Raw genomic sequence first — 5242 nt, forward strand, 5'->3', positions numbered from 1 at the left:
AGACCCCTGCAACAACAGCACTGTCCTTCACCAGTGGACAGTATTCACTCTGTCTGCAGGACAGTCTCCAGACCCCTGCAACAACAGCACTGTCCTTCACCAGTGGACAGTATTCATTATGTCTGCAGGACAGTCTCAGGGCTTCTTAACCAAAAGTCAGGTTCCAGGACTTCTTCAACAACAGGACTGTCTTTCACCAGTGGACAAATCTGGCAAAAGAACATCAAAACAGACAGACAAAGTACCAGCAAAACAGCCATGTCTCCTCAGTCCTTGGCAGCTCAGGGGGCAGGTCTCAAAAGTCCAGGGCAATTCAAAGCGGCCACCAGCAATTCTCTTAGTCTCTCTCTCTCCAGGAGGTGCTGCTTCCAAAAAGATCTTCCGCCTCTCACTTGTCTCTCCAAATCTATGTCACCAGCTCCTCCCAGTTCAGGACTTTCTTTTCACATCAAAAAGTCCATCCCACAGGTGGGATTAACAAGCTCTGGGTTTTAACACAATCAGTTTGAAAACCAAGCCAATACAGGGGAATCTTTAATTGCCATTACTATCACAAGATGCTGACTGAATTTGTGAAAGAGTGTGACCTAGGTTTTTGTGTGGATTGTAATATATTCATTATTATGACATACACTTTAATATGTAAACACCTGTGATGTTGCTATTATTTCTATGGCTTTATTGCTAAGTAAATGATTTTATTTAAGGTCTAAAACTAGTATTTTTGTGAGTGGCTAGTTGGTGTAAATAGAAACATATAAGTAGGGGTTTGCTCCAAAGCTAACACTGTGAGTGAGAGGAGTATCTTCCCCTACAACTGGGTTACCCCTTAGAGAATCAGAATGTAACTGCAAGGTGGTTTTTCTTCTTTGGGAACTTAAACCTGTCCTTGTGAAAAGGGTTGGAGTGAGGAAGCACAGAGAATGAGTCAGTATCCACATGCCCATGTAAGAGATATGAGGTAGAGACCAACCACATTTGGGTTACCTGTACATATACCTATGTTTGTATGTATATGTGTAAATATATATGTATGTAAATACATATCCATCCACCATATACATACACACACACATACTGTCTTCTCTGACAGAACATAAACTCTTTGAGGGCAGTTAACTATTTCACTTTTGTCTTTGTATCCCCAGCACTTAGAATAATGGTACATAGTAGGCCCTTAATAAATGTGCATTAACTGATGGCAAAAGATGGAAATATCTATAAAATACCTACAGAATTGGGAGTTTTGTTTGAAACTGCAATAGTCCAGACTTTCTGTGATTTAGTACTTCTATGCTTTGGGGTGTTGATCTTTGTGCAGAAACGTCAACATCTGTTATCAACTTTCTGTGATTCTACTAGCTGTTCCCATTCCTTAAACCACTCTTTGTACCAAGATAATAAAATACAGTTGGAAGAGATTAGCACAATGAAAAGACTTAAGACAAAATAAATTAGGAAAAATAAACTAAGGAAGTAATCAGCTAGTTTGACATGTGATTCTGGTTATTTTGCATCATTGAATGATTGGAGGAGCTTTGTCTGCCAACTAAAACCAACATTCCTTCTCCACCATACACTTTTGGCATTTCCTTAACATTGCTGAGAAACCATGGAGATCCAGAAAACAAACTAACTTAAGATATTACAATAATTTCACACCCTGGGAGAGATTTGTGGCAAAAAGAAAACCAGTTGCTTCATGAGACTCAATAAATAACCATTTCAAAAGGTCCCACATCACCAAGTGTTGCTTATTTGATGGGATGGGATAGAAGCAAATATGATATTCCCCTCTGAAAAATTCTTATCCTGAAGGGAGAGCCAGAAAATGACTAACTAAATCAGGCCCTACCAACAGCTAAATGAGCTGGTGACAATGAAACTAGGTAGTGACCGTTTAATAAGCAGTTTACAGAGTCTTTCTTACACCTACAAGGAGCTATGTCCTTGGCTGTGGCTCGGATTATGGTGTAAGAAGCTTGAACTCTCACAGAGGAAGCTTTACACTGAACAGGGTTCTAAATTCAGGAAAACATCCAGTGGATAAGCAGTGGGCCACAGGGACAGAGGTGAGAACAGTAAGGCACACCCACACTCGCATATACCCATTTATACAGCGCTTTAAGATTTGCTAAGTACTTTACAAATATCTCATTTAATCTTCACAACAGCCTTGGGAAGTGAGTGCTATTATTATCCACATTTTTTTTTTGAACAGGTGAGGAAACTGAGTATAAGTGACTTACTCAGGGTCTTTCAACTTGACTGAGGACATATGTGAACTCAGGTCTCCCTGGTTCTATTTCTAGTGCTCTACCAATGGTGCTGGCTAGCCACCTCACAACAAAAAACAAAGTGTGGCAGCCGTACCGGGTAAGGAGGGCTGACTCTGGGGCCATAATCCCACCGTGGATGCTTACTACCTTTGTGACCATAGGCAAGGAATTGCAGTTTCCCATCTGAAGAATGAGGGGCTGGGTGAGATCGCCTCTGAAGTCCCTTCATCTCTAAAACTGTGATCCTATGTCTGATGCCGATGAGCCGTTTCAAAGCTCAGGGCCTGGGTCTCTAAAAGAACAATGTGCCACTTCGTTCCGCTTTAAAACAGAAGCAGCTGGGTTAGATAGTGTTGGAGGTCTTTCAGGTCTGTTTCCACAATTCTGTGATAATATATTTCAGTATGTCTGAACCTCTTCCCTGTACTAGGTTAATTTTCAAATGTTGCTCCCAGTCCATTGCTGTAGTTTTGGGACAGTATGAAATTTCACCAAAGAATCCAGGTAGCTAAAAGCGCTAGACTTTTATTATGATGTGTTTTTAATTCATACAAGGAAACACTTGGCTTAGGAGACCCTCCTCTCCCAGCAGCATGCCCAATCAGGGCAACTGATAACCCTTCTCCCCAAGTCTGGGCCTCCCTGACAGCATCCCTTTGCTGCTTTGAAGTTGTCAGTTGTTCTCATTTGAAGGGGTTGTCCACGTTCTTGACAGGGAGAGGCTGGTGGCTGCCTCAGTTGGACCATTCATTTGTTCCCTGTCTCCTAGGGTAAGTTGGATGAAGCAGGCAGCTAGATGGGGCAGGTAAGGATCATTGTTTATAAGATGTGGGGGTAGAGCAGGACCTGGGCCCTAAATCAGGCACATCTAATTGTTTTCCCATTTCTAATGACAAAAGCAAGGAGATGTTGGGGACTGATTGGCAAGGCCCTAGATACATATTCATAGACCATGGAAATTTCTGGGTGTGATAAGAGAATTTCTGGCTTAACTTTCTTAGTGCTATTTATTTAAGATGAGGATGTCATGTAACTTAGTTAAAGTTTGCAAAATCAAGCTTGAGATGTTCGCTACAGCTCTGCTGCTAACTAGTTTCCTCCCCTTTCTGCCATCTGTTCTTTGATCTCTTAATCATTATCTTCCCTTATTTGCTATTTGCTTATGTAACCAAAGCCTATATAGCATAGCTTAAAACTAATGCTCAAGCATCACTGTTTCAGTGTAGCCTCTGCCCTGACCCTAATAAACTGCAGTCCCTATCTCTGCCTCTTTGATTGTATGATTGGCAGCAACACCTACTCAATTGATCCTCAGACAATTTTTATCGACAGGTATAGAAGATTCCACAAAAGGGTGGGAAGAGGGTAATCAGTCAGTCAGTCAATAAACACTTACTAAGTGCTTACTATGTGCCAGGCATTGTGCTGAGCACTGGGGATATAAATACAAATAAAAGATAGTCCCTGCCCTCAAGGAGTTTACAATCTAATACGGAAAGCCTATGGGTCAGAGTAGAGGCAGCCTGCTGCAAGAGAGGCTGGACCCAAAACAGCAGAAAGGATTTATGGACTATCACACAAACGCCATGATTCCCAACTTTTGGCGCGTTACAACACAGTGTAATAATTTATTTGATCTTATGAGCCTCCCTTCTCCAAAAAATGTTGCATAGAACCTACAGTAAGACTTTGACTTAGCAATTCAGTCCTGACTTTTAGATGCAACAAATCTCCAGAGACCAGAATCTAAACTGATTGTTGAAAAGAAGAATCCTGACTGCCTAGGGGCTACTCCTGACTGCAAGGCTGGTGCTGGCTGGTGCTCCTGTTTTCTCTTGGGGTGTGGGTGGAAATGATAAGATCATAGACTTAGAACTGGAATCGACTTCCCTCATTAGACAGATGAGGCAGCTTAAGTATAGAGAGATGAAATGACATGCCTGAGGTCACAAACAGTGAATATCGGACTGGGATTCGAACCCAGGTCTCCTGACTATGAAGCAATCAATCCAGGGACACTTAATACATGCCTGCTGTGCCAGGCAGGCACTGTTCTGGGTGCTGGGTCTACAAAGACAGAAAACAAACTGGACCCTGTCCTCAGGGAGCTTCCTTTGGACCAGAGCAATGTGACAGGCTCTCAGAGAAAGACAAACACAATGAATCCAAGGTGCTTTCAGGGGTGGGATTCCCGCAGTTGCAGGAAGAGGGAAAGACTTCCCACAGGAGTTGACAGGAAAGGAGGGATTCTGAGAAGAGGTCAGGTGTAATAGTCGTGGAAAGGGAGGTTTGAGTCATTTTGTGAAGGGCTTTAAATATCAGTCAAGGAGTGAGAGCTGGAGACTTTTGTGAAGGGGAGTGACGTGGTCAGACCTGGGCTGTAGGAAGTGTCACTTGGCAGCTGTGTGGAGGGTGGATGGGAGCGGTGGGAGACTGGAGGCTGCTGGGAGGGCTCTAGTCCAGGCACACAGTGACCGAGGCTGTAGCTGTATACTTGGAGAGGAGAGGAGTGAGGTACACTAGGACCTGAAAACTGCTGAGCTATGTGGGGTTAGGAAGGGTGAGGAGCTGAGGACTACTCTGAGATGTGTATTTGGGGGGCTGGAAGCATGCAAGTGCTCTTAATGGGAATAAGAAAGCTTGGTGGTGAAAATACTAAGCTCTGTTTTGGATGAGGTGTGCTTGAGATGCTCAAAGGGTGTCTAGTTTGAAATGTATGATGTGTAGTTGGTAACAGGACCAGTGCTGAGGGGAAAGTCTAGGTCTGGACATATAGGGGTAGCTTTAACAGCTCAGAGACTTCTGGAAACGCACTGGTGGTCATTGTTGGTACAATGATGATAACTGAACCCATGGGAGCTGATGAGGGGAGAGGGATGGTGAAGGAGAGAGGGAGGGAAAGAGAGAGAGAGAGGGAGAGAGACAAAGACAGAGACAGAGAGAGAGAGAGACAGAGAGAGAGA

At 43.4% G+C, this 5242-nt stretch overlaps 1 long non-coding RNA gene across 2 annotated transcripts in view; it reads left to right on the forward strand.

Annotated features, from left to right (window-relative positions):
- The first annotated feature begins 2831 nt into the window (after positions 1-2831).
- The window catches only part of LOC138166633 (uncharacterized), a 34697-nt gene continuing 32286 nt past the window's right edge, over positions 2832-5242 (forward strand). Inside the window, exon 1 of one of the 2 annotated variants that reach the window (XR_011169664.1) lies at positions 2832-3084. This is a non-coding gene — a long non-coding RNA (uncharacterized lncRNA). The remainder of the gene's footprint in view (positions 3085-5242) is intronic. The other variant, XR_011169665.1, reaches the window with a different exon arrangement.

The sequence above is a fragment of the Petaurus breviceps genome, unplaced genomic scaffold (assembly GCF_028583685.1).
Source record: "Petaurus breviceps papuanus isolate PSGF00001 unplaced genomic scaffold, PetGlider_PUasm1.0 225, whole genome shotgun sequence".
In the NCBI taxonomy this organism is placed as follows: Eukaryota; Metazoa; Chordata; class Mammalia; order Diprotodontia; family Petauridae; genus Petaurus; species Petaurus breviceps.